Below are 18,299 nucleotides of genomic sequence, written 5' to 3' on the forward strand. Positions count from 1 at the left end.
TAAATATACATACTGTAATAAATGTATATTAACTACTAGCATAAGGCACAGATGTAAACTAGCATAAGGGCCATTGTTTTAGGTGCATTAGCATTGAACTAACATGTGTTTTCATGAAAGCGCACTAAAGATGCAGCAGGCAGTTTTTTGTTTGTGTTTTTGCAGCTAAACACACACATAAAATACAGGTGTGAACAAAAGCATGAAATAAAACTTCACCGCCAAATTGCCACATATTGCAAATTATTTTCAATTCTGTCCAGGTGTGACTATTTTACTTATGCCATTCTGGGATCTCTCGGGCGGTCAGGCACCCGAGAGATTTTTTTTTTTTTGTAAAAAAACAGTCGTGGTTTTACTGCCCCCTGGAATGCGAATAATACAACCAGACAGGGATGTATAAATGTTGTAGCTGAGATGCTCTGTTTTGCAGACGCAAGGTTTTCAACTCAAGGTGCAGAGTTCAACATATGGCAATGCCTGTCAAACTCATCTATTAAGTTCAGTAAGGCTACAACCCGAATACTCGGCTCACAGATGAGGCGAGGTCCAAAAATGTAAAACGGCTGTATAGCAATTTAAATATAAAAATAAAATAAACAGGTGTTCAAGAGGTGGCAGTAGTGCTTCTTGAATGATTGTCAGCTTTGGTTATACCACCCTCTGAAAAACTATCCACTGTAGTTTGCTTTTCTGAAGGTGGTATTTTACCTGTGTGAGAGACCTAATACTACTTAACACAAGGTGCTGGTTCTTGAGCTTGTCACTTGAATACTTTTGAACCTTATGGTGCTGCTCCAAACAAAGGTATGCTATCCCGCTGGTTCTCAGAAGTAGGGGTGCCAACACGGGATATCTCTCATCCAATAATGTAAATGATTAAAGCAAGAAAGCCGACGCGTGCCCGACACGATACTGGCTGTAGCATGTACAGTGGGGACGGAAATTATTCAGACCCCCTTAAATTTTTTACTTTTATTTTTGTTATATTGCAGCCATTTGCTAAAATCATTTAAGTTCATTTTTTTCCTTATTAATGTACACACAGCACCCCATATTGACAGAAAAACACAGAATTGTTGACACTTTTGCAGATTTATTAAAAAAGAAAAACTGAAATATCACATGGTCCTAAGTATTCAGACTCTTTGCTGTGACACTCATATATTTAACTCAGGTGCTGTCCATTTCTTCTGATCATCCTTGAGATGGTTCTACACCTTCATTTGAGTCCAGCTGTGTTTGATTATACTGATTGGACTTGATTAGGAAAGCCACACACCTGTCTATATAAGACCTTACAGCTCACAGTGCATGTCCGAGCAAATGAGAATCATGAGGTCAAAGAAACTGCCTGAAGAGCTCAGAGACAGAATTGTGGCAAGGCACAGATCTGGCCAAGGTTACAAAAAAATTTCTGCTGCACTTAAGGTTCCTAAGAGCACAGTGGCCTCCATAATCCTTAAATGGAAGACGTTTGGGACGAACAGAACCCTTCCTAGAGCTGGCCGTCCGGCCAAACTGAGTTATCGGGGGAGAAGAGCCTTGGTGAGAGAGGTAAAGAAGAACCCAAAGATCACTGTGGCTGAGCTCCAGAGATGCAGTCGGGAGATGGGAGAAAGTTGTAGAAAGTCAACCATCACTACAGCCCTCCACCAGTCGGGGCTTTATGGCAGAGTGGCCCGATGGAAGCCTCTCCTCAAGACACATGAAAGCCTGCATGGAGTTTGCTAAAAAACACCCGAAGGACTCCAAGATGGTGAGAAATAAGATTCCTGGTCTGATGAGACCAAGATAGAACTTTTTGGCCTTAATTCTAAGTGGTATGTGTGGAGAAAACCAGGCACTGCTCATCACCTGTCCAATACAGTCCCAACAGTGAAGCATGGTGGTGGCAACATCATGCTGTGGGAGTGTTTTTCAGCTGCAGGGACAGGACAACTGGTTGCAATTGAGGGAAAGATGAATGCGGCCAAGTACTGGGATACCTTCCAACAAGACAATGACCTTAAGCACACAGCTAAAATAACGAAGGAGTGGCTTCACAACAATTCTGTGACTGTTCTTGAATGGCCCAGCCAGAGCCCTGACTTAAACCCAATTGAACATCTCTGGAGAGACCTCAAAATGGCTGTCCACCAATGTTTACCATCCAACCTGACAGAATTGGAGAGGATCTGCAAGGAGTAATGGCAGAGGATCCCCAAATCCAGGTGTGAAAAACTTGTTGCATCTTTCCCAAAAAGACTCATGGCTGTATTAGATCAAAAGGGTGCTTCTACTAAATACTGAGCAAAGGGTCTGAATACTTAGGACCATGTGATATTTCAGTTTTTCTTTTATAATAAATCTGCAAAAATGTCAACAATTCTGTGTTTTTCTGTCAATATGGGGTGCTGTGTGTACGTTAATGAGGAAAAAAATGAACTTAAATTATTTTAGCAAATGGCTGCTATATAACAAAGAGTGAAAAAATTAAGGGGGTCTGAATACTTTCCGTCCCCACTGTATATGTGGCCGCTTCAGCAAAGCACACCACCTGGCTCATTGTGCCCCACCCAGCGGGGCTTAAGCCTCGTACATACGTTTAGATTTTCGGACGACCGAACAACCGTTTTTTGTGGCATGCTAGTCTCATGTCAAAAGTGAAGAGGTTACTCACAATACAAACATTTTCGTATGACAGAATACAACTTCAGAAGTGATGTCATGTGTTGAATAGTTTTGTATGTATTCTTTCCTTTCTGAGCATGCGTAGTCTTGCTCTTACTATTTTTTTCGGACGAAAACCGTACTAATGAAACGAAAATCGAACGTTGAGTTCACATCCGACAAAAATTTTATAGTTTGCACATCCAGCTTTTGTCTGACGAAAAAACGAAATCGGCTGTCGAAAGCACTGTACAACGATCCGAAAGGCCGCAGACAGCGCGTCGTACAAATTTTTCCATCTGATTTTCGTATTGTGTGTACGGGCCTATGAATAAAGAAGGCCATAGACGGTCCAAAATTTGCAGGATTCCCCCATCAACACACAGTGCTGAAAGGGGAACCCCTCCTGCCGAGCCATTGTCTGCTCCCGAAGCGGCTATAGTGATAATCGTAAGAGAATCCGGCAGGCTGGCTGTACCCAAATTGATTGATCAACTTGGTACATTCAGTCTGCCCATTAACAGTTGAATCTCGGCTGGTTCATGCTGAACCGGCCAAGATTCGAACAGTTTATGGCCGGCCTAAGCCCCGATGGGCAGGGCGAAACGCATCAGTGGGTGCGGTCTGGGAAGTAGCGCTGGTTGAGGCTTCAACATATACATACTACAACTAGCATCAGGTCAGGCAAGCGGCAGTTTCCTTGCTTTTGTCACTGGAATAGATTTACTATATTTTATTATTTTTTTTTGTGACGGATTATTTCTAAACCATGTACTGGCATTGTGATTTAAATAAAGCAGTTGGTCCCTTTTAAGCAGTATCCATACAAAGTTGCTTACTAGCAATAGAGACAGAAATACATTTTTATCATGTTACCATATAATAACGGAATCTGCCTTGATTCACGCCGGGTTTTTTTTGTACTGTAAGCTACATTTACATGATATAAATATAGAGTTCCTTTTCTGTATATACACCACTAATGGTGGAGTGCAAAGGAATATTCATGGTGCACCCGTTTCTGGATCATCTGTTTTTTTTTGTGTTTACACCGATGTTGGCTATGAAATAAATGGACGCAATGGTGATTTACTAAAACTAGAGCGTGTATAATCTTTTGCAGCTCTGCATAGAAACCAATCAGCTTCGAAGCTTAACTGAAGAAGTTTAAATTAGAAGCTGATTGGCTACCATGCACAGGTGCACCAGATTTTGCACTCTCCAGTTTTTGTAAATCAACCCCTATGTTTGAAGTTGAAAGTGTTGCTTTGTTCATTGATGGAAATGTTTCTCCACAACTGTGAATTAAAAGAAAACAGTGAGGGTAGCTGTGTGTATATCCTTCATGACTTTTGTTTATACATCCTTGTGGTATGGTATGAAGCATAAATAGAGAATTAAAAAAAAAAAAAAGTGGGTCATTTTTTCAATTCTGTCACAAAGCAGGGCAGTGCTGAACAGGATCACTGAGACCCATTAATGCTGCGTACACACGAGCGGACTTTCCGGCAGACTTGGTCCGGTGGACCGGAGTCCGTCGGATAATTCGATCGTGTGTGGGCTCCAGTGGACTTTTTTTTCCCAAAATTTCGACGGACCTAGAAATGAAACATGTTTCAAATCTTTCCGACGGACTCGAGTCCGGTCGAAAAGTCCGCTCGTCTGTATGCTAGTCAACGGACAAAAACTGACGCTAGGGCAGCTATCGGCTACTGGCTATGAACTTCCTTGTTTTTGTCCGGTCGTACGTCATCACCTACGAATCCGTCGGACTTTGGTTGATCGTGTGTAGGCAAGTCTGTTCTTTCGGAAAGTCTGTCAAAGTCCGCCAGACCTAGTCCGTCAAAAAGTCCGCCCGTGTGTTCGCGGCATTAGGATAATTTAAGCATACCTTTACCTATTACAATGTCTTTGTCCTGCCTGATTTTCCCCCTTCCTCTTACAGAATTGGAGAAATGTCCTAATTTTTTAAAATGTTTTGTACATTTTTTTTTTTTTTTTGTGCTTTACCGCAGCACTTCCTGCTTCATTGCCTAGGGAAGAATAATGTGGGGACCCACTGATGCCTCTTGGGATACCCACATCACACATCCCAGGAGACTGTTTTGGTGATGTGTACCATAATGCCCTGTACACATGGTCGGACATTGATCGGACATTCCGACAATAAAATCCATGGATTTTTTGCGAGGGATGTTGGCTCGAACTTGTCTTGCATACACACGGTCACACAAAGTTGTCGGAAAATCCGATCGTTCTGAACGTGGTGACGTAAAACACGTACGTTGGGACTATAAACGGGGTAGTAGCCAATAGCTTTTGTCTCTTAATTTATTCTGAGCATGCGTGGCACTTGTGTGGCGGATTTGTGTACACATGATCGGAAATTCCGTCAACGGATTTTGTTGTCGGAAAATTTTACAGCCTGCTCTCAAACTTTGTGTGTCGGAAATTCCTATGGAAAATGTGTGATGGAGCCTACACACGGTCGGAATTTCCAACAACAAGGTCCTATCACACATTTTCCATCGGAAAATCCTATCGTGTGTACAGGGCATAAGACTGCACACATACACAGACATGAAGCTGCTCTCTGCCAAGTATTTGGGAACTAGCAGAGCCTTGCAGCATGTCTTTGCACCCATGGCACATACATGACACGGGGATCTACAAGGTCTCATATACCAGTGGGAGACTGCTTTGCAGAATCAGAGAAATTATAGATACTGCTTTCCACACTAAACAATTGGGATGGAGAAATCTCCCCGTGCAGGCTATTATAACATGACAGCCAGCATCTGCGGCTGTCAGAATACCTGAGCTGTGACTGTAGCTGATTGCAGTTACTGTTCAACTGACTTCTTTCTATTTGGCTCCTTATTTTTTTAATCAACGTTTGTCAAGATGGGTGGTGTTGGCAGTGTGACCCATGGCCCGAATTTTCAGCCCATTGACAGGATTCCAAATTTCCAGTCTTCGCCCCTTGTGCTGACGTCAATACACCAGATGGAGCTAGCAGTGGTGGTGGTTGTGCTTACATGCAATTTATCCTTGTACTTATGTAAGTATGTGCACAAATACTTATTACAATCTGCAGGTTGCATGGTGGAATACTTGCTTATCTCTCTCTTGCAGTGGTGCAAACAGTTAATCCCTGCTGATGTACCCTGAAGTTCCTGAGTGCCATTGAACATCGTTCATTGTTATCCCAATATGTTTCCAAGGCTATGGATGGATTATTACTGACAACATGCTGTTGTCAGTAATATCGCTTGGTTATCGCTTGGTAGGAGGCTGAGTTGTTGGTGTGGAATTCACAAGACTGCTTATTGCCATTCACAAGTGGAAACATATGACAAGATTTGCAATGGTGGTGGAATCCTGCTACACATAATTACTTGTTTTATTTGGACATTTGCATATAGGTGGTGGACCTCCATCAGGATCTAGGTTTATTGATTTATCAATTGGTATTTTTTGTTTTGTGTCACTTTGAAATAGTGGTGTCACCCTCTGAATTATTTTATTTTTCAGTTGTATTTGGATTTATGATGTTGGTACTCGTATCACATTTATTTTTTGTAATATTGTGATCTTTTGTATTGGGATACATATAACCAAGGCACATTTAATTTAGTAACACAGCACAACATTTGTATTCCTTTTAATTTTGGTTCAGCACTGGTATTATGTGTTGTTTGTGAGTGCATCTGTGGGATTTATTATTTTGATTTTTGTTTGTTGCTGAGCACAAGTTTGTCTGCCATTTAGATCATATACTGTACAATCCGATTATACATTCCCTGGACAATCATCCCCAGCCTTGCAAAAATCATGCATTTTAAGGCTAAACCCAAGCACACCAATCCAGTTAGGTGCATATTTTAAGTAAGATGTATTATTATTATTATTATTAATAATAATAATAATAATATCACTGTTTTTAGCCAATTGATGAACTGAAATGTTATGTTTAAGTCACATTTTCACATTTGTCTGAGGTTCCTATATATGGATTATCTATTCAATGTTACCTTCTAGCCCTGATGAAGGGGGCATATTTGGACCCCTAAAACGTGTTGGCTACTTTTTGGATTGTTCACCTGACTTTTTTTTTTCAAATAAAGTTGTATCTAGACCTTTTAGCAGTGGTGTGGAACTTTAATTTCCATTTTTGTTACTAATGATAAAGATGTCTACTTACAAGCCTTTCAGAATACAGTTATAGAGAATGGACTGCGCATGTGCAGTACTGATGGGCCCTGCATGTTCAGAGGGGGTCAAATGTGCCACCTGGAGTAGATCTCCTGCATCGGGTTGACATCTGATTCAAGGTATTTATAAGAGCAATAAATGGTAATGAGAGAGGGTTGTTAGACATAGGTATTTTTTGAAGATAAAAAGGCGTGCCAATCTAAGTGCAGTATCCAAAAAAAAAAACTTTATTAAATGTATAAAAATGAACGGCCAAATGGCTACTCACAATGGATCAGTGGGGATAAGGCATGTAATAACATAGAGATGGCCCATAGGCAAAACCGCAGCAGCTCTCAGTGCAGGGTCCCAAGATGGTGTGAGACGCTGTGGGAGATGTAGGCAGGCAGTCCATGGTGTGTAGTCCTCTGCTGGTGGGGGCTTTGGCATGGAGGGAGCGGGATGACCGCAGTGTCAGCAAGGTCGGACCGGAATCTTCTCAGGAACCGGAAGACGGAAGTTGTAACAGCATAGGACCAGCCTGGAGCGCACTATTTGCTGGAGGAGAGGCTGCGGAAATGATGTCTGGACGTGTCAGATTCCTCCATGCCAAAGCCTCCACCAGCAGAGGACTACACACCACGGACTGCTTAGCTACATCTCCCACAGCGTCTCACACCATCTTGGGACCCTGCACTGAGAGCTGCTGCGGTTTTGCCTATGGGCATGTTATTACATGCCTTATCCCCACTGATCCATTGTGAGTAGCCATTTGGCCGTTCATTTTTATACATTTAATAAATTTTTTTTTTGGATACTGCACTTAGATTGGCGCACCTTTTTATCTTCACATTGTCTTCCAGAGTTTTCGCTTCTACTCTCTAGGGAGCTGCCGCTGGTGCTCAGTATCACTTTCATTTGAACTTTCCATTATCTTGGAACTTCAGCTTCCTAGCGTATATGGTTTTAGACATTACCATCTATTTTTCATATATGCTAACATTACGGTCTTATACCATTTTTTTTTGGACAATATTATCATTTCATACATTTTCTTATCCTGATTGTTTTTTCATGTTTGGCTGGTTTTTGAGCCATTTCTCCTTTGTTGTTACAGGCATAGGTATTTTAACCACTTGTCAACCACGCAATGTGGCTTTACTGTTATAGTGTGGGCCGTCTGCGCAGAATCACGTATATATACGTAATTCTGCCCTTCCGCAAAGTAGTGAATAAAAACCAGCACATCCCTAAGTGAAAGCACCTCACAGTACACACATAAACATGTTAGGCACACATTTGTAACCCTTTGATTGTCCTAGAGAGGGTTGTCCCGATACTAGTATCGGCACCAATACCGAGCATTTGCCCAAGTACTTGTACTCGGGCAAATGCTCCCCGATGCTTCACCCGATACCTGGACAGTCAGCAGTGATTGGCGCGTGGGGGAGTTACAAGCTTCTCCCCCAGCGGCTTTCAGCTGCTTTAGTGAACTCTATACAGCGGTGATTGGTGCTTGTAACTCCCCCACACGTGATCACCGCTGACTGTCACCACATCCTCCATTCTGCTGTCCCCCTCCGTTCTGCTGTCCCCCTCTGTTCTGCTGTCCCCCGCCGTTCTGCTGTCCCCCTCCATGTCCTCCTCCTTCCTTTTCTGTATGGACAGAGTCAGCTGACTCTGTCCATTTACATAACTGAAACATTGTAACCTCCTGTGATTACGATGTCTCAGTTTATGAATGGAGAGGAGCCGCTGTCTTCTTTCCATTCATTTTCAGTGCACCTGAGGCTGCAGAGAAAGGGACTGGGGAATCTCTATCCTCGGTCTCTTTCTCTGTCTCAAGGGGGAGATATCAGGGGTCTGTTAAGACCCCTGATATCTCACCAAAGCCCCCCAACAGGGCTGATAAAAAAAAAAAAAAAACACACAAAGTTTTGCAATAAATAATAAAAAAAAAAATAGTAAAAAAATAATAAAAATTTAAATAAAAAAACACACAGACACCATCCACCCCTTCCCCCCCTAAAAAAAAAAGCATTGTAAAAAAACAAAAAAAAATTGTAAAAAAAAACAAAACACTGTCACATTAAAAATAAAAGTATCGTAATCGGTATCGGCGTAAAAAAGTATCGGTACCTGTACTCGGTCTTAAAAAAGTGGTATCGAGACAACCCTAGTCCTAGTTGTTTAACCGCTTCCCAGCCTGTATCATTAGTACAGTGTCAATGTATATTTTTAGCACTGATCACTGTATTAGTGTCACTGGTTCTCACAAAGTGTCAAAAGTGTCAGACTGCCTGCTATACATTCTCTCTCTCTCTCTCTCTTTCTCTCTCTATATATATATATATATATATATATATATATGTGTGTGTGTGTGTTAGAATAGCATATGTAATGAATTTGTGTGTCTGTGAGACTATCACTTGTGACACAGTAGTATTTTGTAGGTATAAATTAGCATTTTCATAGGGAGGTCACCAATGACAGCTGGTAACCGGCATTTTTTGACATGTGATGAGCTGTGATTGGACACAGCTGATCACATGGTAAAGGGCTGCTGTGATTTGCCCTTTACCTCTATCTATGATCAGCTGTGTCTGAAGGACACAGCGATCACAGGGCTCGCCCGGTGAGTACCATGGGGGCACGCGGCGGGGCAGGGTTCAATAGACGCCCTCCAAGAAATGTGCGACCGCGCTGTAGCTGTCTGTTGGCTATAATGCTTTCAGCAAGAGGTTAAACCTATTGTGTTTTTATTTTCAATTGAAAGTAAGATTTCAGATACAGCTTCCGTAATGTATTACTGTAATTACAAATTGCATAATCAAGAAATGAAATGCTACACCACTGAAAATATTAGAACTTTTACTTTCGCTGGTCTATGAACTTCTATGAAACGTGTCTTTAGTCTGACCGCAGAGGAATGGACCAGCTTAGAAACTGATGAAGACAAATTTTGAATTTCTCGCCCGAATGTTGTTGCTCACATTTGTCACCAGCTATACTGTCTCATTTGCTTCTGCTTAGTGGAGGGCTATAAAATAATGAAAATGACTAATGCAGCAAACCACTGACAGATAAAAGGCCCAATTTCCAAAAAAATTATGCGCTGACGTTGCAAGATTTCAATAAGGGGGTTTTAGTGTAGAGATAAAACTCATCTGCCTGACACATCACTGCAGTTTATTGGGCATCTGATTTAGTGTATGTGTTTCCTGTACTCTATAAAACGTACAATAATACACTCATTCTACTCCCAAGCCTCTATGTCTGTTCATTGTTATTTGAGGAGGTTCAGACGCATTAACAAAAAACAGAGTTTTCTGCCAAAAGTGCTGATATAGTCTTGGCTGCACACCACATCCAGTGAAGCATGTTTAACTTACTGGTTTATTGTAGACACACCTCTACATGTGGATTCCTTTAATCATCAAATGTAGACCGTTTCATGTCCAACTTTTTCAATAAATATGCAAAGATATGAATATAGATTGTGGACAATATATACAGTATATGTCACCTAGGTTTCTCACATACACATGGTGAGGGGCCCCAGGTTTTGTCTGATTTGGAGAAAACAAATTTTGTTGTTTTTTCCGAATCTTACTGTAGTTGTAAAGGATCGCATTTTATTTTTAAACAATAACAAATATGTTCTACTTGCCTGCTCTGTACAATGGTTTTACACAGAGCAGCCCTAATCCTCCTCTTCTGGGGTCCCCCCGCTGGCAATCATGGTTCCTACCCCCCCGCCGAGTGCCATAGCAAGCCACTTGCTATGGGGTATTCGTGCGGTTTCGCTCCTGAGCCGGCTCTGTGTGTCCATAGACACGCAGAGCGTGGCTCAGTCCCTTGCCACTGGCTGTGATTGACAGCAGCCTCTGCTCGTGTGCACAGCTCTGGATCAAGATCAGGCTTGGGTAAGTATAAGGGTGGGTTAGGAGCTGCATACAGAAGGTTTTTAACCTTAAAGCTGTTCTTCGCTCTGTGATAAAAAAAAAAATCGAAAGTCAGCAGCTACTAATCCTGCAGCTGCTCAATTTTAATAACAGGACACTTACCTGTCCATGGATCCAGCGCCATCTTCACCCGGGCTAGGTTTTCACTAGCCTTTTGGGTTTCTAGTGCTGATATCTTAAGTGTGGACAGTCGGCTGTGACAGCTTGTGGCTTCACAGCCGGCTGCCCAATGCTCATGTGCGAGCTGCACTGCACTTTGAATAGCCCCTGCAGTCTTCTGGGACCTGTGACATGTCTGAAGACTGGGGGGAGATAACGGGAGAGGAGAACCTCCACTCGGATCACCTAGTGAAAGTGGGAAGCGGGTACCTGTCAAAACTAGGTCCCCATAGACTTCAATGGAAATGTCTAAAAAGCACAACATGAGCTTTTTTTTTTTTTTTTTTGTTGCGTGTTTTCTGCTCAAACAGCAGCTCTCCACACCTTTTTCAGCAGCACTCCACACCTTTTAGTTGAAACCGCCTGACAAAAGCTGCAAAAACTTACAATTCTGATCCAAAAAACACTTAAAAATTTTCGAAAAAAATGCTTGAAAACATGAAGCTTAGGTGTGAATGTAGCCTGAAGGTGCAGGACAAACCTGCTTGGACTGTTCTTAGGAGTCCATGTCTTGTGCTTGGTTAACCACTATAAATAGCAATTGAGTCTGTCCCCCATACACTGTATAGTTAGGGCTTAAAAGACTTGCTATCCCCTAATCCCGTATAGTTCCTTTTTCTTGTTAGAATAAAACATTCTTCTGCTTCAGAGCATAAATAACATTTTGCAGTTCGCAGATTTTAGTGTAGTGGAGTTTGCCCAACTCTTTGGTATATACCAGTGGACTGCAAACTGTGGCCCGCGGGCTGGATGTGGCTCTTTGCTTGCCTTTATCTGGCCCACTGGGGAATATTCCTCCCACTGGACACCAGCGATGAGGGACTAATCCTCCCACTGACACCAATGATGAGGGACTAATCCTCCCACTGACACCAATGATGAGGGACTAATCCTGCCACTGACACCAATGATGAGGGACTAATCCTGCCACTGACACCGATGATGAGGAGCTATTTCTCCCACTGACACCAATGATGAGGGGCTATTTCTCCCACTGACACCAATGATGAGGGGCTATTTCTCCCACTGACACCAATGATGAGGGGCTATTTCTCCCACTGACACCAATGATGAGGGACTATTTCTCCCACTGACACCAATGATGAGGAGCTATTTCTCCCACTGACACCAATGATGAGGAGCTATTTCTCCCACTGACACCAATGACGAGGAGCTATTTCTCCCACTGACACCATTGATGAGGAGCTATTTCTTCCACTGACACCAATGATGAGGAACTATTCCTCCCACTGACACCAATGACGAGGAGCTATTTCTCCCACTGACACCAATGATGAGGAGCTATTTCTCCCACTGACACCATTGATGAGGAGCTATTTCTTCCACTGACACCAATGATGAGGAACTATTCCTCTCAGTGACATTTCTAACAAAGGGCCATTTCTCCAACTAATACAAACAATCATGCACTATTCTTCCCACTGACACCAAGGAAGGGGCACTATTTCTCCTACTGGTGACATTTTTTACTCCCTCTGGTATATACCAGTGGACTGCAAACTGCGGCCCTCGGGCTGGATGTGGCTCTTTGCTTGCCTTTATCTGGCCCACTGGGGAATATTCCTCCCACTGGACACCAGCAATGAGGGACTAATCCTCCCACTGACACCAATGATAAGGGACTAATCCTGCCACTGACACCAATGATGAGGGACTAATCCTGCCACTGACACCAATGATGAGGAGCTATTTCTCCCACTGACACCAATGATGAGGGGCTATTTCTCCCACTGACACCAATGATGAGGGGCTATTTCTCCCACTGACACCAGTGATGAGGAGCTATTTCTCCCACTGACACCAATGATGAGGAGCTATTTCTCCCACTGACACCAATGATGAGGAGCTATTCCTCCCACTGACACCAATGATGAGGAGCTATGTCTCCCACTGACACCAATGATGAGGAGCTATTTCTCCCACTGACACTAATGATGAGGAGCTATTTCTCCCACTGACACCAATGATGAGGAGCTATTTCTCCCACTGACAACAATGATGAGGAGCTATTTCTCCCACTGACACCACTGATGAGGAGCTATTTCTCCCACTGACACCATTGATGAGGAGCTATTTCTCCCACTGACACCAATGATGAGAAGCTATTTCTCCCACTGACACCAATGATGAGGAGCTATTTCTCCCACTGACACCAATGACGAGGAGCTATTCCTCCCACTGACACCAATGATGAGGAGCTATGTCTCCCACTGACGCCAATGATGAGGAGCTATGTCTCCCACTGACGCCAATGATGAGGAGCTATGTCTCCCACTGACGGCAATGATGAGGAGCTATTCCTCCCACTGACACCACTGATGAGGAGCTATTTCTCCCACTGACACCACTGATGAGGAGCTATTTCTCCCACTGACACCACTGATGAGGAGCTATTTCTCCCACTGACACCAATGATGAGGAGCTATTTCTCCCACTGACAACAATGATGAGGAGCTATTTCTCCCACTGACACCACTGATGAGGAGCTATTTCTCCCACTGACACCATTGATGAGGAGCTATTTCTCCCACTGACACCAATGACGAGGAGCTATTTCTCCCACTGACACCAATGATGAGGAGCTATTTCTCCCACTGACACCAATGATGAGGAGCTATTTCTCCCACTGACACCATTGATGAGGAGCTATTTCTTCCACTGACACCAATGATGAGGAACTATTCCTCTCAGTGACATTTTTAACAAAGGGCCATTTCTCCAACTAATACAAACAATCATGCACTATTCTTCCCACTGACACCAAGGAAGGGGCACTATTTCTCCTACTGGTGACATTTTTTACTCCCTCTGGTCACCATCCGGCCCCCCCTAAAATCTGAGGGGCAGTAAACTGACCCTTTGTTTTAAAAGTTTGGAGACCCCTGGTGTATACAGAGGAAGAGAATGTAAAGGAAACTGATATCTTTGTAAAATGTATATATTGGCAGGTATACAATAGGCTTAAGCTTTTAGGCTCCATGCACACTGGCCTAAAACATCTGTTCTCTTGGAAGTTAAAAAACGCTCATATAGAGCATTTTTTGTACAAAGTTTAGATGAGTTTAGAAGGTTTTTACACTTTTTTTTTTCTGCCAGAAAGCTCCAGTCAGAAATGCGATCCAGAAGGTTTTTTTTTCTGCCTCTAAACGTTGAGCTCAAAATATGCCTGTAAACGTCCTAATGTGCATGGACATATAGGATAACATTGAGCTGCTTCTAGAGGCAGTACACAACTCCTGTAGAAGCAACGTTTTTTAAGCCCAGTGTGCATGGAGCCTTACTGATGCTGAATGTTAAGACCTCATGCACACTGAAGCTGATAAACTGACGTTTTTGGGACAGCCCTTAAACGCTATCCTATGTGTCCATGCATGTTTTTTTAAGTTTATCAGCAGGGGAGTTTACGGGCTGTTGTCTGAAAGGCCTAAAATCACGTTCAAGAGCAGTTGTTCTGACCACAAAAAATGTGCATAAACGCGCTTTTATCAGCGGTCAGCGTTTTTTTCATCGCAGAGCTAAATGTAAGCTGGGCGCAATTTAAAAAAACACCTAAAAGCTCTGACGCTGAAAAACGCTCATAAACGCGTTTTTAAAGCAGCGTTTTCCTGCCAGCAATCTGACGTCCAGACAGACTTTTTTGAACGTCCTGTGTGCATGGAGCCTAAATGAGAAATTATTTTGTTTTTCTCTGAAAGGCTTTGTGCTGCTTTATAGATGGGCCCCATAGAGGTGAACAAACCCTTATAGCTAGCAGGCGGTTGATTACGGAAGCTGTGTACGGTAGCGAGAACGGTATTACCCTGCTGGCATTGCAGTTTATGATTCACTAGAGTGGCAAAACAGAATAACAAATGTTTTGTCAGCTTTGGCTGTTCACATAAATGTCTTCTTGGACTTGTTTACACTTTAATTTAGCGCATTTTGGTTATGTTCTGTCTTATATTTTTGGGTTAAATGAGTGTGTTATACAGTAAAACCAAATGCATGCTAGGAATTTATCTGATTCAGTGTACCATGATCTGTCACTAGTAATCAGTGTTGCCTCGTGTTAACAAATGTGAAGTCATTTTCACTTAATAAATTCAGCAGTAAATGCCATCCATGAAAAGAGCATTTCCTGCTCAGGTATAAAGAGAGGCCATTAATAGCATGTGCAAATCTATGTAAGGGCCGATTGGCTTGTGTGTTTCAAACGAATGCCCTGTACACATGAACGGTTTTCCCGTCGGAATAAACTCTGAAGGTTTTTCCGACTGAGTTCTGACGGAATTCCGCTCAAGCTGTCTTGCATACACACGGTCACACCAAATTCTGACCGTCCAGAACGCGGTGACGTACAACACGTACGACAGGACTAGAAAACGGAAGTTCAATAGCCAGTAGCTTCTGTCTCGTACTTGCTTCAGACCATGCGTTGTTTTTGGTCCATCGGAAAAGCATACAGACGATCGGTTTTCCCGATAGGAATTGGTTCCGTCCGAAAAATTTAGAACATGTTCTCTTTCTAGGTCCGTCAGAATTTTCGACTTTAAAAGTCCGATGGGGCATACACACGATCGGAATATACGTTGAAAAGCTCCCGTCAGACTTTTTCTGTCGGACATTCCGCTCGTGTGTACATGGCATTAGGCTTGCGTTATTAGCGTTTTTTTTAAATTATGTGTGTGTTTTGCATGTGTTATTGTATGCATTTTATATAAATTAGTAACGAGTTGAAGGGTTTTTTATCTTAAAATGTGTAGAGCTGAGTTAGACGCTAAGGCCTCATTCACACAGTTGTACCAATATGTACATCCATGCGAACGGCTGTCTTCTCCTGTGCAGGATGCACAGGTGTTCAGTGCATCCACATGCAGGCAGTCCCATTCATTTCTGTTGGGACACAGTGGCTGTATAGACAGCTGCTGATCCCAAATTGAAAGCTGTCTTCGTGTGCGGACCCAAATGCACACGGTCTGTTTGGGACCGTATACCTGCATTGCTGTCAAATTGGGACCAGCGACTGTAACCATACAGCTGCTTCATCCCAATAGACATAAATGGGACTGCCTGAGTGGGTGCATGGAACACCTGTACGGCCATGTGAATGAGGCCTGAAACTGCACGTATGTATCATTACCATTCATCCGGTTTACTACCCCTAAGTTACAGCCTTGTAGCACTGCATAAATGTGATTCACATTAGTACAAATCTTGCCATTGGCTTAAAGACTGTCTTTTGCAACAAATAATAAATGCATCCTAATTTGCAGGAAAAAAAAATGTGCATTTTATATTTTTTTTTGCAAATGAGCCTTCAAAGCATTACAACCATGATCAGTGGATCACGGGTGCAATGCACAGACTTTTCCTTCAGCTACTTGTCCGTACCAAGGTATGGGCTTTAAAGAAGAGCTTCAGTCTCCCACAAAAATTAAAAGGCAGGCCCTGGCATATTGCGTAAGGGAAACCAGCAGTGAAGCCTCCTGACTTCACTGCTAGTTCCCTACTGTGTGAACCGAGCTGCGCTTTGTGAATGGTCCCACAGTGTTCTGGGACCTGTGATGTGTCTCAGAAGGCTGCAGGGGAAAGGAGGAGGGGGCCGAACTGCTGCACAGATTGGTGCGCCGATCTGACCGGAAGTGGAAACGGGTACCATCAAAACCAGGTACCCCCCCCCCCCAAAAAAAACAAAAGTGTGAAATGTGGCAGTGGGGGGGGGCTGCAATCAAGTCGAACTTCCCCTTTTGGGTGAAGTTCCGCTTTAAGCTAGAGAGCTGGTGTCAATGAACTATGAATACAGTAAGTACTGCACTTGTGTTGCATTGATAACTACAAGTCCATCTTCCACTGAGGCAGACAGGACTTGTAGTTTATTTTTTCACAGATCTCTGTGAATGAATGATGCGGCTGTGTGGGTGGAGTCATACACAACTGCACCAATTTCAAATCTGACAGCTGGCTCTAGTATGTTAGTGCATGAATGGAACATGCGTGATAAGGACCTTAGATTGTCCTAATTTCCTGCCACTTTTCCCTGCTTGTTATCCTTGTAGTCCCATCACCACTCCCCCATGTAGTTCTCATGCCTGTGAGAGGACCCTGACTTTTGGAATTGTCGCTGCCACCAATAGAACGTGTCCACTTAGCGCAGGCGGTGACAATGGACACCCAAAGAAGGACCCTGCTGAATGTAAACAGAAGAGGAGAGAAAGCTTGGAACTTGAATGTTACGCTCTAGGTACACTGCAGCTGTTTCCCTCTGCATTTGCACTGTGGTGCATAGAAATTAATGAAAGTCAAGCCTATAAAAGTAAACAGGAGCTTTGTGCTTTATATGTGCAAAGCTGCACCAGCCAGAAATGGCACTTGGTCCATGGTAAAATTAGGCGTTTTAACTTCCTGGAAGTGTGAACCACCCCAACGCTCTCCCTATTACTTTCTGTTGCATCAAAAACATGGCATTCTGCTGGCCCTCTACATTAAACTACCAGCAGGTGTTTCTAAGCTGTTGGCCCCTTTCAGACGGGCATCCGTGTACACCTGCCTACCCTTGGGTCCGATCAGGCCCAGAAAAAAAAAAATAAGTGTTTTTTTGTGATTTTGGAAATTCTTTGAAAATTATTAAAAGAGAAATATGGGTTTAGGTAAAAAAATAAAAATAAATTATACTCAGGTGTATGCAGCATTGGTCTCAGTGAGCAATAGGCTAACCTGTTACTGCCCTCACTAGGACCTTTTGGCTGCTGAGCCAGAGCCTCCTCATGGCAGGGCTAAATCTCCATTGCTGTATCTCTATCTCTCTATCTCGCTCTCTCCTTTTCCCAGCTGTACCGATACCTGCCTACATTGGAGCACCAAAGAGGTAACACAACAATGCTTTTAGCAGCAAACCAACTTGGCTTCTTATCTTCCCAGTAACATAAAATAAAGGCTCTTATTGTAGGGTCTCATCAACAACAGATTAGCACCCACAGGGGGGTGTCATTTTCCTAGGGCTTTTAATGGTGGCTTTCAACCCAAAGACAGTCTCTGCCCTCATTCAAACTTGAGCATAGTGTATTCAGGCGATTTTATGATTTTTTTTTTTTGAGGGTGTGTTTTGCGTGTTTTTAGGAGTGATGTGCCATACAGGAGCTTCTTTGGGGCCAAAGTCTCTTGATTCTGTCTGGAAAAAAGTGTGTGTACTTTTTTGAGCATCAGGTGTGGAGCTACAAGAAACTAAGTGCTCAGGTATGAACAGACATATTTTATAAAAGTGACTTTCTTGATGTTGATCGTTGTCCGGCATAGGGAAATGTGCGACAAAATGCTCAGGTGGCCATGGGG

The 18,299-nt window shown here is 43.0% G+C and overlaps 1 protein-coding gene across 6 annotated transcripts in view; it reads left to right on the forward strand.

Moving 5' to 3' along the window:
- The window catches only part of PSD3 (pleckstrin and Sec7 domain containing 3), an 864,447-nt gene that overhangs the window by 322,039 nt on the left and 524,109 nt on the right, over positions 1–18,299 (forward strand). The gene's annotated exons all lie outside the window — the stretch shown is intronic.

The sequence above is a fragment of the Aquarana catesbeiana genome, linkage group LG01 (assembly GCF_042186555.1).
Source record: "Aquarana catesbeiana isolate 2022-GZ linkage group LG01, ASM4218655v1, whole genome shotgun sequence".
Taxonomy (NCBI): Eukaryota; Metazoa; Chordata; class Amphibia; order Anura; family Ranidae; genus Aquarana; species Aquarana catesbeiana.